General features: G+C 39.6%; 1 long non-coding RNA gene and 2 pseudogenes across 1 annotated transcript; 1 reads left to right on the top strand and 2 right to left on the bottom strand.

The window, feature by feature from the left end:
• Positions 1-1,885: 1,885 nt before the first annotated feature.
• Positions 1,886-3,580, bottom strand: LOC132538310 (uncharacterized). The gene is made up of 2 exons (XR_009549705.1): positions 3,451-3,580; positions 1,886-2,047 (listed from the first exon to the last, which is right to left on the bottom strand). It is a non-coding gene; the product is annotated as an uncharacterized LOC132538310 (long non-coding RNA).
• A 14,613-nt stretch (positions 3,581-18,193) lies between these two features.
• On the bottom strand, positions 18,194-18,345 carry LOC132538350 (U1 spliceosomal RNA; annotated as a pseudogene).
• A 4,896-nt stretch (positions 18,346-23,241) lies between these two features.
• LOC103121012 (sperm-associated antigen 7-like) lies at positions 23,242-23,902 on the top strand (annotated as a pseudogene).
• The last annotated feature ends 1,684 nt before the right edge of the window (positions 23,903-25,586 follow it).

Below are 25,586 nucleotides of genomic sequence, written 5' to 3'. Positions count from 1 at the left end.
CACAGGTGTCTATCTTTCTCTCCCTCTCTCTGTCTTCCCTTCCCCTCTCCATTTCTCTCTGTCCTATTTAACAACGATGACATCAATAACAACAACAACTAAGACAACAATGAAAAAAAGGGCAACAAAAGGGAAAATAAATACATATAAAAATAATAAAAAAATTAAAGAAAATATTGCCAGGATTAAAAAAAAGAGATGGAATAGATGGGCTTTGGAGTGCATAATTGTGGAAAAGGATGTAATTTGAAGATGAGAGTGTCTTGGAGACACCTATCACAGGGAGATGAAAAGTTGTATTTATGTGTAAACAATTGTATTATGTTGGTATGCTTCTAAGACCCCTTCTGTTTCATTGGTTTAATCCCCCCTGCTTAACACTGTATTATATTTACATAACCACTGTTAACTAAGCACCACCCTGCCTGTAGGGCATTGGTTTAATCCCCACTGGTTCACGATGTCTTTTTGCTCGGCCCCTCTCCTTGTCACACCCTGATTTCCACCGTCTTTTCGTGCCACCCTCTCTAGGTCACATCCTGTTTCCACCCTACTTGGTGAGTATATATAAGGACAGGATTGTGATTAGAGATAGCTTTGCTTAGATTGTGCTGCGTTCCGCATGAAATGCGTACCGCCCAGCCATGAGTCCCTGGTTGTCTGCCTCCCACCCACGAAGCTAGCCCAGCAGTATTATAAACAATTAATCCCCAAATAAAGTGGAAAAAATCTATACGCCAAAGTGTCATATTTTGGGGTCACCTATTCTAAAACCCTTCAGTAGAAAGTATAGATATTGGACTTCTAATTTTTGACAAAAGTGCCCAAACTATTAAATGGATAAAGGAGAGTCTCTTCAACATGTCGTGTTAGGAAAACTGGGTTGAAACATGCAGAAGAACAAAACTGAATTACTACATTCACCATGCACAAAAGTAAACTCCAAATGAATCAAGAACTTGGATATTAGACCAGAAACTGTCAAATACTTAGAGGAACACATTGGCAGCACTCCTTTCCCTCTGAATTTTATAGGCATCTTCAATGATATGAATTCAATTACAAGGAAGACTAAAACAAAAATACACCAGTGGGACCACATCAAATTAAAAAGCTTCCGCACAGCAAAAGAAACCATTATTCAAACATAGACTCCTTACAGAATGGGAGATCTGTATATGCCATATATCAGACAAGAGGCTGCTAACCAAAATATATAAAGAGCTCACCAAACTCAGAAATAAAAAGACAAAAGACCCCATCTGAAAGTGGGGAGAGAATATGAACTGAATATTTACCAAAGAAGAGATCCATAAGTCAAGCAGACCTATGAAAAAATGTTTCAAGTCATTGATTGTCAAGAGAACTGCAAATAAAGACAACAAAGAGCTACCATTTCACTCCTGTGAGAATGTCATACATCAGAAATGATAGCAACAACAAATGCCAGAGAGGTTGTGGGGGCAAATGAACCCTCTTGTCCTGCTGTTGGGAATGTCAATTGGTCCAAATCCTGTGGAGAGCAGTCTGGAGAACTCTCAGAAGGCTAGAAATGGACCTACCCTATGATCCTTCAGTTCCTCTCCTGGGCATATAAATTATGTCACCTCCAGCTTAGATTCTACTTCACCATCATACACTAGGACCTGAAATCCCCTCCGCCCCACAATACCAGAGTCTTTTACTTTGGTGCAATACATCAACTCTAGTCTAAGTTTTATTTTGTGTTTCGTCTTTCTGTTCTTCTTTCTTTTTTTTTTTTTTTCTGTTCTTATTTCTTAACTTCTGTCCATGAGTGAGTTCATACCATATTCATCCTTCTCTTTCTGGCTTATCTGACTTGGCATGATTCCTTCAAGCTCCATCCAAGATGAGGTGAAAAAGGTGAATTCATCATTTTTATTAGCTGAGTAGTATTCCATTGTATATATAGACCACAACTTTCTCATCTGTTGTTGGACACATTGGTTGCTTCCAGGTTTTGGTTATTACAGATTGTTCCTTAGGATATATGTCCTTCCACATGATTGGGGATCACAGTCTAAAACTATAAACAGTACAGTTGTAGAAATCAGATTTCTCTGAGCCATAGAACTGAGAAAAATATTCATAAAATAAATGTATAATAAACTAGTTTTTGTGAAATACCTCAAATAAAGAAAAAAATTATGTGCAGAAAAAAAATTATTCTGAATCATTTCTATGCTTTCCAACTACATTAAAAATAAAGTGAATGATTGCAAAGAAAATCAAGTCGAAGCTATTTGAGCAGGAGAAAAGTATGAGTGTAAACACTGTTATCTGCATATACATCAATGATATGTGATTTAAGTTATCAAAAGGCCCAACTAAAACATCCGTATCAAACATAATATGAATATGGTTATGAAAAAATATAGCATGACAATACTTATTTTGAAAGGAAAAATGATAACTGAAAACAATATAAAAAAAGTACATCAAACATAAAAATATTAGGGGGAAAGGAGGGTAGGAGGGAGGTGGTATATCTGCTGGAGTGTAAACATTAACGTGTGTGAAGAACTAGGTTCAAGTCCCTGTTGCCCACCTGAAGAGGAAGGTTTCATCAGTAGTGGAGCTGTGTTACAGGTCTCTCTCCTTTCCTCCTTCATGTCTCTATCTCTTACACTCATATAAAAAAAGGTGTTGCCAGGGGCCGGGTGGTAGCACAGTGGGTTAAGTGCATATGGCGTGAAGCACAAGGACCGGCGTAAGGATCCCAGTTCAAGTCCAGGCTCCCCACCTGCAGGGGAGTCACTTCACAAGTGGTGAGGCAAGTCTGCAGGTGTCTTTCTCTCTCCTTCTCTGTCTTCCCCTCCTCTCTTGATTTCTCTCTGTCCTATCCAACAGTGACAGCAATAACAACAATGATAAACAACAAGGGCAACTAAAAGGGAAAAAATAAGTCCCCAGGAGCAGTGATTCTTAGTACAGGTACCGAGCCCCAGCAATAATTCTGGAGGCAAAAGAAAAGGTGTTGCCAGGTTTTCTCTTTTCCTTTCTTTCCATTTCTTTTATCCCATTCCATTCCTTTTTTTTTTTATGCTTCCCTATTCCTTCCTTTATCCTTTCTTTCTCTCCTCTTTTTTTTTTAATTCTAAATGCTATGTATTAGACCATGACAAATTTACACAGTTGAAAAGACAACAGTTTTCATAGTTGCTGCTGTACTCAGAGGTATAGTGTCTTTATAAATAACTCAAATACAAATTAAAATGCCCCCAACAGGGTAACTAACAGAAAAGACTGAGGGATATGGAAGGGTTGAGTGAGATTATAATCTCTAAATATCAGGAAGGTCATTGAGGAAGGCGGCAATGGAAACAGAATAGGTAGAAGTGGAGCTGAGAGTGTTTATGTGGGCAGAAGCAACAGCAGAAGCAACAGGATCTGGAAATGGAGACTGGGGGCATAAAGTCTAGCCCTTACACGTCACTCCAGATCCCCCACCTCTTCTGCCACTGAGCAACGGGGGTAAGAGCAGCCCCATGGGAGTCCCTGTGCGGAGGGCAAAGTGCTCACAGAGACAAGCACTCAGCTCTGGGAGAGCCTCAGTGGGTCAACTCATTTATTGAAGGAGAAAGCAAGCAGATATACCCATTGCACAAGGAGAAGGTTAAGGTAATCATTAACCCAAACACCAAGTAACATAATGCATAGTCATATTTTGACCTACAAACTATTTGATCACAAGTGAAGAGTTACCATACAAGGTTTGATCACAAGCTCACAATGCAATTTCCCCCCAGGGGTGAATTACAGGTACTTCAGAGGAAGGAGACAGTTGAGTAATAGGAGTTTGCGGTGGTTTTCAAGTTTGGCCAAACACAGTGTACAGTAATTCATGGCTTTTGTTTTAAGGGGAGAGGAGGGCATGTGCAGAAAGGTAGCCCCCATCCGGAGAAGTCATCCATCATTAGTTCAGGAGGTCAGAGGAACCTGCCATTCTCTCCACCCAGAGAGGGAGACTCTGCCTGGGGTCGGCCCACTCAGACCTCATGGAAACAACAGTCTGGACTTCCTAGACAGAAGATTCACTCTCCAACACTTGCTCATGGTAACAGATTTACCACTGCTTGTCTGCATAAGTCAGTATTGAGAGGTTGGTGTTTTACAGGCAGTTTTACATATGTATATTTGAGTATGGAAGGTGCTTACCTTATTTTCTCTTGCTGTTTATGTTTTTGTTCTCTGTAAGTCTTCTTAAATAAAGAATGAGCATAAATACATATCTTCTCATCAGATTATAAATTCCTCAAAAGTGGGATAAGATTGTTTTTTTATCACTTTTTACTTAAGCACAGATCTTCATTATATGCTTAATAGACCCCCCCCCCCCACTTTGGCATCACTTTATTAAGGGGATGATAAGTTATAAGATTTATGCTGTTATGAGGGTAAAATTCTACATTTCCCCAAGAAAGGTATATTTTAATCTTCACAAAACTATTATCCTGGTCCACCATATGAACTAAGATTCCCAACCTCCCCTTTGTGAATATTTATGAATTGAGTCAAATAAAGTTGTTATCATAAAACAAAAAGAATAACCTAGTAGTTTAACTATTACCAGTTCTTTTTTTTTCCTTTTCATGATAAAAGAAAAGATCGTAATGCAAAATTTTAGCCTATAGTCAAGAAGGCAAAGATATTCCATCCGTTGGGCCTAGACCTCTAATAAATCTCTCTCTCTCCACCATCTCTGGTCATCTCCATCAGGAACAGTATCATGAACTTGCTTGTGGGTCTCTCTCTACAGGACCTTGCCCTCAATGTAGAACAACAATAGTAGAAATTGCCCCACTCTCCAAAGGGAGGTTGGGTCAACATACTCTGTCACTCAAGGAAGATGGATCCTGAAATGAGTGCAGCCTAAAATGTTCTAAGCTATGACCACGGAATATGAGCTCAGACCTACAGGGATGCAGAGGTTACACAGTTCCTGTGCTGAATATGGGCCCCTGATCAGATCTATAGGATTTACAGTTAATGGTATTTGTATACTTTCCCCATATTTTAAAGCTACTCTCTTCCCTGATCCAGCTTTCTAGTCTTATTTCCATCTTTGACACTGTCTCCCCAGACAATATCTTTAGCCCACCTCCCTGTTAGCTGTTGGACTCAGGCAAAAATTAGTAAACTCATGGGCCCCTTGGAATATACCTAAAAGAGAGTTCCTAGCTTTTTCCAAAACGAAGATCCAAATCTCATTTGCTAGGTTCCTGATTATTAAACAATTTGTTCTGCTTTATATTTTAATGCTTTTCAGCCACCAAATTGCAGATTTTACCATGACACTAATCTGACTTCCCTGGAAAATGATCTAACCAATGTGGCCTGGAACCTCACCTCCTCAGATCCCTGCCCCACTAGGGAAAGATAGAAACGGGCTGGGAGTAGGAATCGACCTGTCAATGCCCATGTCCAGCAGAGATGCAATTACAGAAGTCAGAACTTCCACCTTTTGCACTCCATAATGGGTGAATACTCCCAGAGGGATAAACAATGGGGAAGCTTCCAAAGGAGGGGAGGGGATATGGAACTCTGCTGGTGGGAATTGTGTGGAATTGTACCCCTCTTATCCAACAGACTTGTCAACAGTAATTAAATCAACAAAATAAAAGATACTCTATGAGATGGTTCATTTTTAAAGAGAAATAGTAAAGAAAAACTGTACCCCAGGGGCTAGGCTTTGCATAATCGTAGATTTGTAGACTGGCACCTACATACAGCCAGGATTACCTGAAAATAACTCCACTCCTGAGGTTTTAGAGACAACCAACATGGCAAGTCAATTATGAAGTAGAGTCAGCAGTGTGAACACAACTTGACAGTTGATATAAACAATGAGGGATTGCGACTAAAGCAGAAAACTGAAAATTTTCAGAAAACTGAAAATTCCTTGTCCCTTTGCCTTTGTTCTAGGAACTGGGTGTAAGGAGTGTTGCAATTTCCCAAATAAATTTGCCCTTAATTATTCTTCTCCTTCTTTTTCTCAGAGCTCTGCTCAACTCTGGCTTATGGTGGCATGGAGCATTGAACCTGGGATTTTGGAGATTCAGGCATGAGATTTTTTCTCTTCCTATTTTGCATAACCATTATGTTATCTCCTCCACCCCTTAATTTTTCTTATAATAAATTTCCTTAGCACAAAAATGATTCCTGTACTTACTGGCCTATCTAATATTTGGTTAAATTTTTCCTAACAATTGGATGATCTCACTCATAGACAGAAGTTAAAAACAAGATCAGAAGGGAAAACACTAAGCAGAACTTGGAGTTGGTGTACTGCACCAAAGTAAAAGACTCTGGGGTGGGAGGTAGGGTTCAGATCCTGGAACAAGATGGCAAAGGAGGACCTAGTGGAGGTGATACTGTTATGTGAAAGTGTACAAACCATTGTATTTCATTGTTGACTATAAACCATTAATCCCCCAATAAACAAAGAGAAAAAATTTTTTTTCTAACAATAACAACAACAACAACAAATCTTTCCTAATACTAGAATCTGGAAGGCTTGGGCCAGATAGTGGGGTTAAGCACACACATGACAGTGCACAAGGACCTTAGTGCAAATCTTGTTCCTACCTGCAGGGGGTAAGCTTCATAAGCAGTGAAACAGTGTTATAGGAGTATTATTTTTCTCTCTACCTTTCTATTTTCCTTTCCTTCTCAACTTCTGTCTGACTCTACTCAACGAAAAAAGAAAATAATAAAGAATTTAGAGGACCCAAAAAGGAATTAAAAATTCTCTAACAATTTCATGAGGGAAAATATCCTTCCTCAAATCTATTTCTCCCCAAATCTTTAAGTATTTTCCCTCTATTCCCCCTTTCTCACTTAGTGAGTTTCTTGCTCTCAGTCTTCCCACCTTCCTGTTCATATAGTTTCCAACTTCCTTATTTTTGATTCACTCTCTGATTAGCTCTCCATTCTTTTTCTATATAGACATGTATCTCATGTTAACTTAGACCTCACTAAAATCCTAGATGTATTTCCTCCTTAACTTGAGGCCAGATCTCATAAACCTAATAATGGTTTGGATACAACAAATGACACCCAATACTTTAACAGCTGGGAGAAGAAAGTCAGGCTCGTCAGATAAAGAAGGGACTACAAAAGATGGAAAAGGCAAGAGACTCGTTCACTTAATGATGCCTTTTTGGTCAATATCAGGCCACCCCATTATCTGGGGCTTTAATCAGGGAATCCTTAGATTCCCACATAGTTATGAGTATCATAGACCTGTAATAGATCAATCTCCCCACCATCACTGTTCATTTCCATCAGAAACATCATCATAAGCCCTTTTGTGTGCCTCTCCAGAACCTTACCCTCACTATAAATCAGCAGTGGCAAGGACTGCCCCACTCTCTGAACGGAGGCTTGGCCATCCTACTCTGCTACTCAAGGAAGATTGGTCGTGAAATGAGTGCAGCCTAGAATGTCCCTAGAACTGTGACTCTGAACTGTGCGCTTGAACCAACAAGGACTCAGAGATTACACAGGCTCCTGTGCTAAATGTGAATATGTATGGGCCCTGGGTCAGATTGATGTTGTAAAGTTAATTGTATTATATATTCTCTTCAAGTTTGTGAGCAACTCTATCCTAATCTAGCTTTCTAGTCCTATTCTTAACTCTGACTACATCTTCCCAGACAATATCCTTAGTACACCTCCACGTTAACTATCAAGCTCAAGCAAATATTACCCAAACCATAAACCCCTAGAAACACACCTAAAATAGACTTCCTACCTTTTTTCAAAAAAATTACTTTGTTGGGGGTTTAACGGTTTAGTCAACAGTAAAATACAATAGCCTGTACATGTGTAAAATTTCTCAGATTTCCATTCAATCACCACTAGGTCCTTCTCTGCCATCATGTTCCAGGACCTGAACCCGCCCTCTGACCCCAGAGTCTTTTACTTTGGTGCAATAAACCAACTCCAGTCCAATTGCTGCTTTGTATTTTCTCTTCTGTTCTTATTTTTCAACATCAGTCTATGAGTGAGATCATCCCATACTCATCTTTCTCTTTCTGGCTTATCTGACTTAGCATGGTTCCTTCAAGCTCCATCTAAGAGGAGGTGAAGAAGGTGAATTTGCCATTTTTACTAGCTGAGTAGTATTCCACTGTGCATATAGACCACAACTTTCTTGGCCACTCATCTGTTGTTGGATACCTGGTTTTCTTCCAGGTTTTGGCTATTAAAAATTGTGCTGCTATGACAGGGGTATACACAAATCTTTTTGGATGGGTTTTTTGGTTTAGTTCCTTATGTTATATCCCCAGGAAAGGAATTGCAGGGTCATAGGGTAGGTCCATTTCTAGCCTTCTGAGAGTTCTCCAGACTGCTCTCCACAGGGGTTGAACCAATTTACATTCCCACCAGCAGTGCAAGAGGGTTCATTTCCCCCTACAACCTCTCTGGCATTTGTTGTTGCTACCAATTCTTATTTATTACATTCTCACAGGAGTGAACTGATATCTTCTTCTTGTCTTTCTTTGCATTTCTCTGACAATCAATGACTCAGAGGATTTTTTTCATAGGTCTGCTTGCCTTTTGGGAGTTGTACCCCTTCTACCTTATGTTTTTGTTCACTAATCCTTTCTTAAATAAAAAATTAAAAAAAAAAAAGAAAGAAAGAAAGAAAAAAAGAAAAAAAAAGAAAATTCTGTTCATACTTTCCTCGTTTTTGGATGGGGTTATTATTTTGTTGTTGTTGTTGTTTCTGAGTTTGGTGTGCTCTTTATATATTTTGGTTATGACATCTAAAGATCACCCATTCTGTAATGGGTCTCTTTGTTTGGGTAGTGGTTTCTTTTGCTGTGCAGAAAGAAGCTTTTTAATTTGATGTGGTCCCATTGGTGTATTTTTGTTTTAATCTTCTTTGTAATTGGATTTGTATCATTGAAGATGTCTTTAAAATTTATATGGAAAAGATTTCTGCCAACATTTTCCTCTAAGTATTTGGTAGTTACTGGTCTAACATCCAAGTCCTTGATCTATTAGGAATTTACCTTTGTATATGGTGAAATATAGTGGTTTAGTTTCACTCTTCTGCATGTTTCAGTCCAATTTTTCCAATACAGTTTGTTGAAGAGACTCCTTTCCCCAATTAATAGTTTGGGAACTTTTGTCAAAGATTGACAGGGACTCATTTCTGGGTTCTCAATTCTATTCCACTGGTCGGTGTATCTACTTATGTTCCAGTACCAAGCAGTTTTGACTGCAATGGCCCTAAAATACAATTTGAGATCTGGGAGTGTGATGCCTCTAGTTTTGTTCTTTCTTCTCAATATCGTTTTGGCAATTCTAGACATCTTCTGGCTCCAGATAAACATTTATAGCTTTTGTTCTATTCTCATAAAATATTGGGTGGGATCTTGATGGAGATTGCATTAAATTTATATATGGCTCTGGGTAATATATTCATTTTGATTATGTTAATTTTTCCAACCCATGAACACGGAATATTTTTCCATTTCTTTGTGTCTTTTTCAATTTCCATGAATAGTGACTCATAATTTTCAGTATCAAAGTCTTTCACTTCTTTGGTTAGGTTTATTCCTAGGTATTTTATTGTTTTTGTTGTCATAGTAAAAGGGATTGATTTCTGGAATTTTTCTTCTTCTGACTTAGTGTTTACACAAAGAATGCCACTGACTTTTGTTTAATTTTGTAGCCTGAGACTTTACTATATTGCTGATAATTTCTAAAAGCTTCCTGCTGGATTCTTTAGGCTTTTCTATGTATACTATTATGTGATATGAAAATAGTGAGTTTGACTTCTTCCTTTCCAACCCTTGTCCTTTTAATTCCTTGCTCTTGCCTGGTTTCTATGGCAAGAACTTCTAACACTATGCTGATTAGTAATGGTGATAATGGGCAGCCCTGTCTAGTACCTCATCTAAAGGGGACTGCTTCCAGTTTTTCATCACTGAATATGAAGTTGGACTTCACTCTCTTAAGGAATGTTCCATTTATTCCCTTTTCTTCTTCTTTTTTTTTTTTGTAGTTTTTTTTTTATTATGAAGGGATGCTGGATTGTGGCAAAGGCTTTCTCTACATCTATTGAAATAATCATGTGGCTTCTTGGCCTTGCTTTTATTGATGTGATAGATCACATTGATTGATTTATGTATAGTAAGCCAACCTTGCATCCCTGGGATAAACCCCAATTGCTCATGATAAAACAACCTTTTTAAAAATTTAATTAATTTTTTTGGATAGGATCTAGAAAAATTGAGAAGGGAGAGGAAGACAAAGAGGGAGAAAGAAAGATAGACACCTGCAGACATGCTTTATAACTTGTGAGGCAACCCCCCCCCCCTGCAGGTGGGAGGCTGAGGGCTTGAACCAGGATCCTTGTGCTAGTCTTTATGTTTTATACTATGTACGCTTAACCTGCTGTGCCACCACCCTGCTCCAATGAACAATCTTTTTAAATATACTGTTGTAATCTGTTGGCAAGATTTTGTTCAATATTTTAGCATCTATGTTCATCAGAGGTATTGGTCTCTAGTTTTCCTTTTCTGCTGTGTCCCTGTCTATTTTTCGTATCAGGGTGATGCTGGCTTCATAGAAGCCAGAAGGGAGTATAACTGTGTCTTCTATCATTTGGAAGAGCTTGAAAAGTAGAGGTATTAACTCTTCCTTGAAGGTTTTGTAGGATTCATTTGTAAACCCATCTGGTCCAGGACTTTTATTGCTGGGAAGGTTCTTGATACCTATTTTAATTTCCTTGACTGTGATTGGCCTGTTCATATTTTCTAGTTAATCTTTGTTTGATTTTGGAAGTTTGTAGGTTTTTAAGAACTTGTCTATTTTTTTCAGGTTCTCTAACTTGGTGGCATATAGTTGTTCATAGAAACCTCAAATGATACTTTGGATTTTTGTGGTGTTTTTTCTTTTTAATTTCATACTGGGGCATTAATATTTTACATTCAACAGTAAACACAATAGTTTGTACATGCATAACATTTCTCAGTTTTCCACATAATAATATAATCCCCACTAGGTCATCTTATATTTTTGGACCTGTAATCTCCCCTCTACCCACCCCAGAGTCTTTTACTTTGGTGCAATACACCAACACCAATTCAGGTTCTACTTCTGTTTTCTCTTCTGATCTTGTTTTTCAGCTTCTGCCTCAGAGTGAGATCATCCCATATTCATCCTTCTGTTTCTGACTTACCTCATTAACATGATTTCTTCAAGCTCCATCCAAGATGGGCTGAAAACAGTGAAGTCACCATTTTTAATAGCTTAATAGTATTCCATTGTGTATTTATACCACAACTTGCTCAGCTACTCATCTGTAGTCGGACGCCTGGTTTGCTTCCAGGTTTTGGCTATGATAAACTGTGCTACTAAGAACATACACAAATCTTTTTGGATGGGTGTGTTGGGTTCCTTAGGATGTATCCCCAGGAAAGAAATTGCAGGATCACAGGGTAGGTCCATTTCTAGCCTTGTGAGAGTTCTCCAGACTGTTATCCACAGAGATTGGACCAATTTACATTCCTACCAACAGTGTAGGAGGGTTCCTTTGACCCTACAACCTCTCCAACATTTGCTGCTGTTACCTTTTCTGATGTATGACATTCTCACAGGAGTGAAGTGGTATCTCACTGTTGTCTTTATTTGCATTTCTCTGACAATCAAAGACTTGGACCATTTTTTTATGTGTTTCTCAGCCTTTTGGATCTCTTTTATGGTGAATCTTCTGTCCATGTACTATCCCCATTTCTGATGGGGTTACTTGTTTTCTTGTTGTTGAGTTTGGCAAGATCTTTATATATTTTGGTTATTAACCTCTTGACTGATGCATGGCATGTAAAGATATTCCCCCATTCTGTGAGGGGTCTCTTGGTTTCTTTTGCTGTGCAGAAGCTTTTTCATTTGATGTAGTCCCATAGATTTATGCTTGCCTTAGTCTTCTTTGTAATTGGATTAATTTCACTGAAGATGTCACAGTACTTTTCAAATTACTGATCACTCTTGCCTGGATTAACTTGTGTCTAAGTAAGGTACTTAAAGAGTTCACAGTTGTGGAAATTAAAAGTTTCGATAGTATTTCATTCCCTGAGTTGGAGCACAGTGGGTGTTAAAGCCTCTTTTGTTCTTTTTCTTCCCTGTAGGCTATGGGAGCCATAAGACTTTTAAACTGTAAGTAGGCTTCTTAGCTTATTCACTCATTCCTGAGCATGGGATAAAGCAGGGTGGTGGAGAGATAACAAAATGGTTATGCAAAGAGACTCTCACACCCCAAGGATCCAAAGCTCCAGGCTTAATTCAGCTTCTCTGTCAAGCAGGGAGACAATGCTGGGTCCTGAGAGTTTCTAAACAAGTGCCATTTATGATCTGTAGGTTCTGAGGCAATTATTCACCATGTTATCATCAGGAGAACAATGTGTAATCGCTCCCACTATATAGTCCCACTGCTAGGCCACCAAGGTATAGCTCTTCTCCTGAGTTTCCTGGTCAGTTCTCTGTTCCCAGATGTCAGCACAGGGCCTCCCCCTCTGCTGCTCCTGTCTCTGATGGCTGTAGCAATGGAGACTCACAGTTGCATTTGATGAGTCTTAGGGGAGTCTTCTCCTCCCTTCAGCAATCTTTTTATTGGTAAAACAGACTGGAGGTGGTGCTTCAACTGGCAAACTTCCAGATTGTTATCAGTCGCTCAATCTCTCCTTAGGCTCCTCCCTGTCCATGAGCCACATATATTTGTACTCACCGATGGTTTGGTGGTTTCCTGAACTCATTCTAGTCCTGCCTTGTTGCGATTCAAGTGGTGTCTTTTGGTATTCCTATTTGAACAGGGAGAGGACCTCCTCCACCATGGAATCTTCAAAGTAAACCAAGCTCCCAAATAAATCGGTTATAATAATTATCTATTGCCTTCTTAAACTCTAAGACAGCAAGGAACCTTCTACAATCTCATTAAAATCAATATTTCTCCTAGTCCTAGAATCTTTGGGGCTTTGCTTGTATTTCTTGATACATCTCTTGATACCCTCCCCTGTGCTTCTGCCTCTGCCAAGCTCAAATAAATCAATGCAACTAGTGCTACCATGCCACATTTCACTTTAGTCTGTATCCAGAGACACCAGACCTGAGATGTCAATGATCCAACTCCAATAATCTGGTGAGTCCTTCCCTAACACATGGGACTATCTAGTTCCATTTCAAATGGCACATTTCCTAATAAAGTAAAAAGGCCTAAAGAAGACACCATAAAATATCTAATCATATATTTACTTCTTAAGTCTAGATACCCCTCTCCCCTAACCCATACTTCACTTCTTCTTCTAGCGTTTGCCCTTCTTCCTTAGCCAGTCAACAGCATCAGGTTGAGCCTGATGTAAAGTTTCGAGACCTCCTTTGAATCTGGAGAGGTGGCAGTCGTTGACTATGTGGGTCATTGTCTGTAGCCGCAGGGGCAGTTCGGGTCGTCTCTGGCTCCCCAGCGATGGAACGTAGCAGCGCACTGGCCATGGCCTGTTCGATAGCGATTGAGGAGGGCCCAATCATAACGTGCTAGGTCAAAGCCGGGTTGACGCTTGCAGGGGTCTGTAATGAGGTGTTTGTTCTTTACCTCAGCTGACTGCCAACTCTGTTTCCAAGAGTCTGGAACAGAGAAGTTCAGTGTAGGCGTAGGAGACCAGATTGGATGACGAGACGTCAAGCGTTGGACAGGGTGGGCGAAGATATCCGAGTATATTGGCAGGTCCGGTTGAGCGTAGATGTGGGAAATGAACTTAGATGATGCCGCATCCCAATGAATATCTGGCGGGGTATCGTTGCTAAGAACTGGCAGCCATGGAACCGGGGTGGAACGGATGGTTCCAGAAATTATCCTCATGGAGGAGTATAATTTGGAATCGACCAAGTGGACATGGGGGCTATGGAACCATACTGGGGCACAGTATTCTGCAGAGGAATAGCATAATGCCAGAGATGATGATCGTAGTGTGGAAGCGCTCGCGCCCCATGAGGAGCTGGCCAGTCTTGCAATGATGTGATTCCTCACGCCCACCTTTGCTGCAGTTTTTATGAGATGTTCGTGAAATGACAGGGTGCGATCGAGAATAACGCCAAGATAGACTGGCTGGGCTTCATGCTGGATTCTCGTATTGCCAAGCTGCACATTAAGCTCACGCGAGGCCGAGGCATGGTGTAGATGGAAAACAGATGATACCGTTTTTGCAGTGCTAGGGATTAGTCGCCATTTTTTACAGTAATCAGATATCAGAGACATGTCTTTCGTGAGTGTTTCCTCGAGGATGTCAAACTTGGATGCCTGAGTTGCACAGCAGATGTCATCAGCGTAGATGAACTTCCTTGAAGAAGTTTCTGGAAGGTCATTGATGTAAATATTAAATAGTGTAGGAGCCAGAACAGAGCCCTGGGGGAGGCCACTTGAAACAAGTCTCCATCTGCTAGACTTGTCACCCAGATGCACCCGGAATCTTCTGTTTTGGAGAAGAAACGATATGGTGTTGGCCACCCATGGAGGCAGGCATCTTGAGATCTTGACTAGGAGACCTCGGTGCCAGACCGTGTCATAGGCTGCTGTGAGATCAACAAAGACAGCACCCGTCTTTAAATTCTTCTGGAATCCATTTTCAATGTAAGTTGAGAGGGCCAGGACTTGTTCGCAGGTAGATCTTCCTGGGTGGAAACCAGCTTGGGCGGGTGATAGGAATTTCTCTGTAAGAGGAGAAATACATGACAGAAGCAGCCTCTCAAGGAGTTTGTAACACACGGAGAGGAGAGAAATTGGTCTATAGCTGGCAGCCAGTGTTGGGTCTTTCTTTGGTTTCAAAACTGCTATTATCTTGGCACGACGCCAAATTTTGGGTATAGATTTGGATTCCACGATGTGGGACAGGAATGTAGTGAGCCACTTCTTTGCCACGGGGCCCAAGTTAAGAATGAGTTCTGGGGTGATGTTATCATAGCCAGCAGCCATTCCCGGTTTAACCCTCTTCAAAGCGTCTTCCAGTTCAGACAGTGTAAAGGGAGAGAGTTTTGGAGATGGACAAGATAAATGAAAGTGGGATGACCACTCATGGGAAATTTCTCTTTTCCAGACTGGGTCGATCTTAGCACATCCAACTTGAGTTAGGTGACTGGCCACTGAGTTTGGAGATATGGGAGGATGGGAGATGGGAGAGGGTTGGCTACCGGCACCCAGTCTGTGAAGAAGCTTCCAGGCCTTCCTACTTGAGTGGGTGAAGTTCAGACTTTCCATGAGTTGTTGCCAGCAGGCTTGGCGTGCTGCATCCAGGGAGGCAATGAGATGGTCAGCCACATCTGGGTCGCCCGACTCATCATACTGCTTTAGTAGTTGCTCGCATTCAGCATCAAGACAAGGTGTATAGTTAGCACGTCTCCCACGAGGAATAGCTTGGGAAGCTGCTTTGAAGATGGCTTGGAGGAAGCGCCTGTAGGAATCTTCAGAGGGGATAGAGTTAATTGGAATTGCAGGAATAGATTTGTTGGTAAGATCACTGAACAGACGCCAGTTTGCTTTCCGAAAGTTCCATCTTAGTTTCTCCGAGCACACAATCAGTGGGAGCTGGAGACCAATGTGGACGATAGCTGGGCAGTGATGACTGTGCAGGAAGATCTTGAGAACTTGTCTCGTAGCAGGAAAGGCTTGGCCGTTGACTGTGCTAATCCAGCACAAGTCGGGTGATGAGTCTTTATTCCATCTAGCACTGAGAAAAGAGCCTGGCTGTTTGGGATCGTATAATAGGGAGAGGCCATTCGCTGAAGCCCACTCAATCATTTTATCTAATCAATAAACTACACAAAAGAAAGAGCTATCCCCTTCTTCTTTCTTCTTCTAGCGTTTGCCCTTCTTCCGTAGCCAGTCAACAGCATCAGGTTGAGCCTGATGTAAAGTTTCAAGACCTCCTTTGAATCTGGAGAGGGGGCAGTCGTTGACTATGTGGGTCATAGTCTGTCTGTAGCCGCAGGGGCAGTTCGGGTCGTCTCTGGCTCCCCAGTGACGGAACATAGTGGCGCACTGGCCATCCCCTAATCTGTCCTGACAGCAACAGCATTAATGTCACCCCCTGGATAATCTTTAGAAGAAATACTGTATATGATTGGCCAAGAGATATACTGGATATATATATGTGTGTGTGTATATATATATATTTGCTATCCTCGATGACAAACTCTATTATAATCATCAAACAAGTAATATGCTGTAAAACTTAAGGTTTACTTAGATCCCACTTAAACCCTCAATCTATTCCCTCCCTGAGGGAGGGAATAAACCCAAAATACAAATAAACCCAATACAAAATACAATAAACCCAAAACTAGTTTGGATACCACAAATTTAACAACTGAGAGAAATTATTACCTCCTCAGATAAAGAAAGAACTATAAAAGCTGGTTATCAGTCAATGCCCATGTTCAGCGGGGAAGCAATTACAGAAGCCAGACCTTCCACCTTCTGCAACCCTCAATGGCCCTGGGTCCATGCTCCCAGAGGGATAGAGAATGGGAAAGCTATCAGGGGAGAGGGTGGGATATGGAGATTGGGTGGTGGGAATTGTGTGGAGTTGTACCCCTCCTACCCTATGGTTTTGTGAATTAATCCTTTCTTAAATAAAAAAAATTAATAAAAAATCCTTTCTTAAATAAAAAAAGCTGGTTCTGGGAAAGATAATGGCTCACTTTTAATGATAACATTTTTGGTCAATACCAGGTAATCCCATCATCTGGGGCTCCAGTCAGGGAATCATTGGATTCCAACACAGATATGATGGGCCTAGACATCTAATACATTCCTCTTTCTACCATAACTGGTCACTTATATTAGGAACATTATCATAAGCCCTCTTGTGGACTTCTACAGGATCTTGCCTTTACTGTAGAGCAGTAATAGTACAGACTGCACAACTCTCTGAAGGAAAGTTGTGCAGTCTGTCAGTCAAGAAATACTGGTCCTGAAATTAGTGTTGTCTAGAATGGTCATGGACTGTGAGCTCAGACTGAGAGGGACTCAGAGGTCATACAGCCTACAGTGCTAAATATCTGGAACTTGAGTCTGATCGATGGGGTAAACTGTTAAAGTTATCTATGTACTTCCCTCATGTTTGGGACTACTTTCTGCCCTAGTCCAGCTTTCTAGCCCTATTCTCAACTCTGACACCATTTTTCCCATACAATATTCACCTTCATGTTAGCTAACAGGCTCAGGAAACAATTACTAAAGTAATGGGCCTCTTCAAGCATATGTAAAATAGTCTTCCTAGATTCTTTCCACACAAAAACCCCTAATTTTTGTTGCTCTTGTTTTATTGTTGTAGTTATTGTTGTTGTTGTTGATGTCATCATTGTTGGATAGGACAGAGAGAAATGGAGAGAGGAGGGGAAGACAGAAGGGAGAGAGAAAGACACCTGCAGACCTGCTTCACTGCCTGTGAAGTGACTCCCCTGCAGGTGGGGAGTTGGGGGCTTGAACCGGGACCCTTAAGCTGGTCCTTGTGCTTGGCGCCACCTGTGCTTAACCCTCTGCACTACCACCCAACTCCCCCAAACCCCTAATTTGATCTGCTTATTCCTACCTTTGGGTTCCTTTTTTATTAAATAATTTGCAATTTATTCTGCTCTGTATCTTACCACCTTTTAGCCACCGAGTTGCAGATGCTACCATGATGTCATCCTGACTTCCCTGTGCAGTTGACCTCACCAATGTATCAGGAAGTCTCACCTCTCCAGAGCCCCACTAAGGAAAGATAGAAACAGACTGGGGGTATGGATGGACCTTCCAATGTCAATGTCCAGCAGGAAAGCAATTAGAGAAGCCAGAACTTCCACCTCTGCACCCCATAAAGAATTTTTGTCCATGCTTCCAGAGGGATAAAGAATAGGGATGCTTCCAGTGGAGGGGATGGGATACAGAACCCTAGTATTAGGAACTGTATGGAATTACACCCCTGTTATCTTATAATATTGTTGGTCGTTATTAAATCAATTTTTTAGAAAGAAATAAAAAAACTCAATTTCAACACTAAGACCACTTTTTGAAAAAATGTGATAGTATCTTTACCAATGTTATAACCCTATCAACTTCTAATTTTTGTTCACAACGTTCCGTATAGTAGTTATACCTGTATTTGATATGATACGATTTTTTTTTCAGGGTTAGGTTCCCCACTACCACAAATTATGCAGCTGAGTTTCCTACATTTGGGGAAATCACAGGGGTCAGCACATCTGGAGTGCAATGGATAGCCTTGCCCTGGGAAAGCCACCTTCATGATCATGGTATCTCCCCTGCCAGGTAAGTATGATATTTTATATAATATTGTTATTTATAATAATAAATAGTAATTAATAATAGTAATTACAATAATAAATAGTAAGAACTTTCACCTTAGTACAGTAATAAAGGCTATTGTTTTTATATTCCTTATATTCACTTTGATTGACCCTAAGTATAATTCTCTCTAAATGTTTTTCTTCTGCAGAATATTCATTCTGTGTCTTTGAATGCAAATATGTTCTTCATGGACTAAAGACACTCACAAATTTGCTACTCCTTTCTTCAAGATATAAAATCCCTCTACCCTTCTTTGATCTAGCCTCATCTTTGAAATTGCTTTGACCAATTAGAAATGAAGCAAAAATCATGTGACTCCAATACAGACACTACCATTTGCTTTACTCTCATGAAGCTAGCCACTAAGTTGTGAAGGAGTCCTGAGCTCGACTGTGGGATGATGAGACATCTTGTTATATGATAAAAGACTGTTCTTAAGTAAGCTTGAGTTGAGCCTCTGAGTTTTCTTTTTGACTAAGCTCTGGGCTGTATTCTTATATTGGTTCAGTTTTAGCAACATCTATGTTGAGTCAGTTTGTCAACACATCTCACCCTTGATATTTGATCACCCTCATAATTTATCACCATGGCTTATCTTCAGCAAGAATAATGTCAAATCAGTGTAGGCAGAATCTTTCTCCCCCTGTAGTTTCCTGTCAGTTATTTTCTATTTACTGACATCTTCCATCCTCCTCATTAGTTGTTCATTCCCACTTTTCCTTATATTCAGAATTAAGAGGCATCTCTCTCCTTTACATGACTTTGCCATGGCAGTCCCCCTAAGTATTTCTTACCCATCCTTGACAAAGGTTATGAATACATTTTTCTCTAACAAAGTATCCTAGATGTATAGAAGATGAGACTACATCACTTATGTTCTAGTCTCAGCCAATCTCTTAATTCAATGCTTCTTAATCATACAATTTAAACTATCAGATTGCCAATACTAATATCTAGTAGGAAGAGGACAAGGATGCTGCTAGATATCATACAGTGTACAAACTAGCACCCTCAGCTTATAGTAATCTAGTTCCAAACAAGTGTCAAGACTGAGAAACCCCATCCTACAGAATGCAACCATTGAATCACTACAGCTTTATCTCATGAAACAGATTTCCCAGATAAGTTCAGTCAATCCACAAAATTGTATGTAACTTGCAGAGGTGGGGAGGAGCTTTGAGGAAGTGATGTAGTATCATGGCACCTTATGTTCCTTAAATAGCGACCTAGCCTGGTTGGGGGTTATATGGGGGTGGAGATCCAAGACTCCTTTTCCCAGACATATTCTTGAAAGGATGAACTATGAAATCAAAGTCACTTTTCATTGCTGCAGGGAAGTCTGACCCCAATCACCAGGGTCTCTATGACAAATGGGACAGCTATAGGTGTTGCTCTTTCTCCCTATAGTTCCCTTTCTTCTTAATTTCTCTCTTTCTCTATAAAAAAATTAAAAATAAAGTAAAAAGACTGCAGGGAGTGGTAGGTTCTTTCTGCAGACACTGAACCCCAGATATAACCCTGGTGGCAATACAAGAAAATTATTTTAGTCTCTGTCACTCACTCGCTGCCTCTTTCTAAAAAGAAAAGACGAAAAAAGAAAAGAATTCATTGTCTATGGCCATACCACCCTGAACATGCCCAATGTCGTCTGATCTCAGAAGAAAAGAATTCATGTAATATTAATTTAGATTTTAATGTTATAGGCAAAATTGCGTATTTTGTAATTAGTGTTGTGGGGGTCAGAAGATAAATCACCTGATAGAGCACACACTATACAACAAACAGAATTCAAGCTCTTGGACACCATATGGAGCACTTGCACTGGGGAAGACTCCAGAGAGGTGGAGCAATACTGCAGTGCCTCTTCCTCTCTCTATGTCTCTCTCTTCTTTTCTGAATTTCTCTATCTAAATCAATAAAAAGTAAACAACTGTACTTCAAATCATTAATGAAAATGATTAAAAATAATACAGATAAATAAAACTAAAAATATGCCACCAGGAGTAGCAGAGCCCTGCAGGTACAGTGCCCCAGTAATATCACTGATAGAAATAAAGGGGGGATGGCAGGCAGTGGCACACCTGGTAAAGCGCACACATTACAGTGCATAAGGACTCAGGCTCAAGCCCCTGGTTCCCAATTGCAGGGGGAAAGCTTCATGAGTGATGAAGCAGGGCTGCAGGTGTCTCTCTGTCTCTCTCCCTCTATCATGCTCTCTTCTCAAAATTTCTATGTCCAGTAATGAGTAAAAAAGATAAAAAAGAAAATAATTTTAAAAAAGGTGAGGGAGGCTGGGCAAGTGGTGTACCAAGTTAAGTGAACATAGGACAAAGCGCAAGAACCTGCACAAGAATCAGGGTTGTAGCCCCAGCTCCCCACTGGCAGGGAGTCATCTTCAGAGAGGTAAAACAAGTCTTCAGGTGTCTATCTTTTTCTCTCCCTCTCTATCTCTTCCTACTTTCTCAATTTCTCTCTGTCCTCTCTAATAAAATGGAAAAAATGGCTGCCAGGAGCAGTGGATTCGTAGTGCCGAATCCAAGCTTTAATGATAACCCTGGAGGCAAGAAAAAAAATTGATATTGTGCAGTAAGCTAGATATCTTTTGTGTCATCTCTGAATTAAGTCAACAATCTTAGTTTCACAAAATATTTTTAAGATTTAGTCTGATATGGTAATAAATATAATAACAACAACAGTAAACGACAGGCATACTCTGGCTTCATTCTAAATGATACTACTTCCAAATTCAGTATTCAGAAAGGTAGATTTAATTCAACACACTACTTAACTAGTACCAGTATGGTGTTAAGCAAGTACATTCTTTCTCCTTGATTTATAAACCAGACAGATACTATGGACATCACATCAACAGTTTAAGAAGAAATAACTTTGTGTTTAGCCCACTCATTTATTCTTTTTTTTTTTTTTCATTTATGTATCTTTGATTCACATAAGGAACATTTTCTGTTCCTTGTTTGAAGGTAACAGTTTGATTCAGTTTTTTTTTTTTTTTTGGAATCAGTTTTTTCCTTTTCCTCACCATGAAAGAGAAATCTGGTGTTACTTAAATTGTTTTTTTTTTTAATATTTTACTTATTTTTAAAGAAAGAGTGATACAGAGAAAGACTAGAGCACTAATCAGCTCTGTCTTATGGTGGTACCAGGGAGTGAACCTAGGAGCTCAGAATTTTAGGCATGAAAGTCTTGCATAACCACTGCACTGTCTCCCCAGTCTTTTTTAAAATTTTTGTAACAACTTCATTGCATTTATTTTTAGATATGCTTATTGAGCTTAAAATAAAAGGTACAAATCATATTCAAGTGCAAAGTCATAAATAATCTCTGTACATTCTAAAGTAGAGCATACCCTGGTGAAAGAAAAATATAGATATATCTCTAGTCATTTTTCCTTTATCCAATAGGCCTTACAGAGAACAAAGTAATCTATAATACAAGAAAAAAATTACATTAGAACGAAATAAAGTAGATAAGAAGAAAGGAAATTTGGGCTCACACAGTAGATAGAAGTAGGCAGTATACAACATACATACAGTAAAAGTTCAAAGTTTTGCTAAGGCTCCAACATAATTTAGATCTAAGATTTTTAAAAAAATTTTTTATTTATAAAAAGGAAATACTGACAAAACCATAGGATAAGAGGGGTACAACTCCATACAATTCCTACCACCAGATCTCCGTATCCCATTCCCTCCCCTGATAGCTTTCCTATAAAAGGAGAAACATGATCAGTTATGTAGTCCACAGCTTCCAGCACATAAAGCCAATCATTCACTCAGGGAAGCTGTAACTACAGTTGACATAAGGCAGATTCAGGTATCCTGAATGTAAAACTATACTACACACTGAACATTACTTTAAATAATATTTTTACAGAAAATGAAGTGGAGCTGTTTCTGTTATCATCAAAATCCAGTTCAGTAAAAGCAGTGAATCCCTATTCACTTAAGCAGGAAATTCCATTAAAATGTGATAAATACTAAATGTGATAAATAATAAATGTGAAATACAAATATGTACAAAGTACCATGTGTGGGAAAACAGAGAGGGGGCAACTGCAATTTTAGTTTTCAAGAAAGCAAACATCATTATGGAAGAGAAATTGCAAGAAGTTCAATTTTTCAAAGAAATACACAGACTTCTGATGCAAACACATAACTTCCTTAGGATGCATAACTTTTCTTATGGATGGAATATTATTTAGGGCTTTTTCCTCACTGCAAAAGTCACACTTAAAAAAGAAAATGTATTTTGAAAAGAATCTCATTTTTTTGTAGTTTTCATATATATGCTTATCTTTTTTAATCTTTATTTACTTATTTGATAGAGCTAGAAATTTAGAGGAAAGGAGGAGACAGAGAGGAAAAGAGATAGACATCTGCAGCACTGTTTCACCACTCGCAAAACTTCCCACCTGCAGACTGAGGCTAGGGGTTGAACCCAAATTCTTGTGCATTGTAACATGTGCAATGCAACCAGGTGCACCACTATCTCCCCCCATATAAGCTTATTTTTTATATTAAATATAATATTAAATAATGCGTGATAAATTTAGACTATAGCGTCTACCTATCTGATGGTTTGGTGCCCAAAGAATCAGTTAATGTATATCTTTATATCAAGTTTTAAGAAGACTCCTCCAGAAATCCACAGCAATAAAGCAATAGAAGATCTTTAGGGGATGTGAGGGTGATCTGGCTACAACATCTGCCACCCCATTGATTGCCAGGGTTGATTCAGCTGATCTGGCAGGCTAGGCAGTTGTCCCCTTCCTTTTTCACTACTCCATGTGTGTCTCTCTCAAGATCTTTAGGGGTGCCCCCTCCCCACTCTCTGTCACTCCCAAGATGGTGGACCTGACCTCCATGGAGAAACTACCCAGCCTCTGGAACTAGGAGAATAAGGCCCAAGAGCAGGCAGCCCACCTGAAGAAACTACAGAAATAAGAAAAACAACAGAAAGTGGAGTTAAGAGGTGTCAGATTTCATTCAAGACAGTGGGCAAAACAAGATAAACTTCCAGCCAATGAATAAAATAGAGAAGAGCATATGCATGATGTAGTAAAAGTGGCTGGTCTGATATCCTTTTCCTTTGGGGAAAATGATGAATGTCGCTATGTCATGATTTTTAAAAAGGAGTTTCCACCCTCAGATGAAAAGCTGGAGTCAAACCAACATGAAGAGGAGCGGGATCCTCAGAAAGCAGAAGAGAAACAAAAGCTGAAAGACCTGGCCCAGCAGGAAGAGCAGGAGGAGGAGGCAAGGACAAGTAGTGGTGAACTCTGTTGGTGATTACAAGGAGAAGTACAGCTACCTCATCAGCAAGGGGGCAGCCAAGGATGTAGCCTATATGCTACAAGCCAACAAGACCTACAGCTGTATGCCTGTGGCCAACAAGAGAGACATATATTCCACTGAAGAGGCTATGAATGAGATCTGAGCTAAGAAGCATCTGCAACAGAATGGGGAAGAATTGTACCTACCTCGTAGGCACTCCAACTCCCTTTGACCCATTGGCCAGGGAGTGGGGGGAGACAAGGCTGCAGTTATAAGAACCCATCCTGGAGTCCCACTCTCTTAACAGTTGTCATTCAAGGTAGGGAAAGCAAATACTGATTTGTCACAGATGGAGCTTTGGAGTGTGAGTGTGAGTCAGTGTGTGTGTGTGTGTGTGTTGGATGCACAGGCACAGGTGGGTATTTAATCTGTATTATTCTTCATTCTCTTCGGAGTTCTCTTTCTCAGGAGACAGGGGCTACTTTATATTCAAACAGTATAAATACTGTTTGACCCTTAAAAAAAGATCTTTAGGGATTCATTATAATTCTATATTGACCTGCATATTATTTTATGAGACCTGTATTGAAAAATATATACATATATAATCAATAGTTACATTTCTACCTAAAATTAGAAAGAGAAAATCATTAAAAGATGTTATTTGCATAAAATAATCTGCATATCTGTCTTAGGTTTCTAATCTAATAAAAATGACACAATTTTTCTTGAAAGGAAAGAAAAGCAGAAAAACTCTATAACTCTATGACTACTTTTTGCTTTCCTTTGCTTTTGCTGCAAAGATTATTATTAGAGTTCAATGTCTGCTATGTGACTCCACTACTCCCAGCAGCCATTTTGTTCTGTTTTGTTTGTGTTCTTTTCTTTTCCTTTTATTCTGATAGAGACAGAGGAAAAAAAACCCAGAAAAATGGGGTTGGGGGAAAAGGAGATAAAGAAAGACATCTGTAGCACTACTCCACTGTTCATGAAGCTTTCTCCTGACCCCACAGGTAGAAACAAGGGCTAGAATCCAAGCCCTTAAGCATGATAACATTGTGCAACCATATATGGCTACTTTTATGATGTCAACATTTTTCTTCAATGTCCAAGTGTAAAAAAAAGTTTTCCAACTTCTTTATATCATAACTAGCTTTCTGAATTGTATAGCCTCTGTGAGTCATATAGGTGAGTGGCAGAAGAAAGTGGGTGGTGACTCACCTGTTAAAGTACATGTTAAAGTATTCAAGATCCTGAGTTCAAGCCCCTAGTTCCCATCTGCCAGAGGGAAGTTTCATGAATAGTGGAGCAGTGCTTCTGGAGTCTCATCATCTCTCTATCTATCTCTCTTTGTTTCTCATTATGGAATAAAATAATAATAATAATAACAAAAACTCTTTGGGGTGATTGAATCATTCATGCTGTGACCAAGTCCAAGCATAACCCTGGTGATGAGAGAGAGAGAAAGAGAGAGAAAGAGAGAGAGAAGAGAAAGAAGAAAGACATTAGAGAAAAATCATATTTTTTAAAAAAGGTGCCTCGATAGCATTAAGACTGAGACTAACATCAGTTAACAAAGATAAAATTAAATTGACTCAGTAAAAACTCACAAGACTTTTCACAGAACTCTGAGTACTCTGAGACAAGCCTACTTGCCTAGTACATTTAGAAACATTTGCACTAATTTCTCTGCCTACAAATGCATATGATCATTTGTTAAGATTACAAAGCAGTATTTAAAAGCTCTAACCCCAACTGCTTTAGATACTAAGGTTGGCAATATTTCTATGTGTGACAAAATTTAAAACTAAGTGTTTAAAGAATTATCTGATACCTTGTAAAAGGGGTGGATCTGTCAGTTTAAGGATCTTTTGTTTTCTGAGTACAAATGAAATAATCTCAGTATTATGGACACT

This window comes from Erinaceus europaeus, chromosome 4 (genome assembly GCF_950295315.1).
Source record: "Erinaceus europaeus chromosome 4, mEriEur2.1, whole genome shotgun sequence".
NCBI lineage: Eukaryota > Metazoa > Chordata > Mammalia > Eulipotyphla > Erinaceidae > Erinaceus > Erinaceus europaeus.
This window is presented reverse-complemented; position numbering and strand designations above follow the sequence as displayed.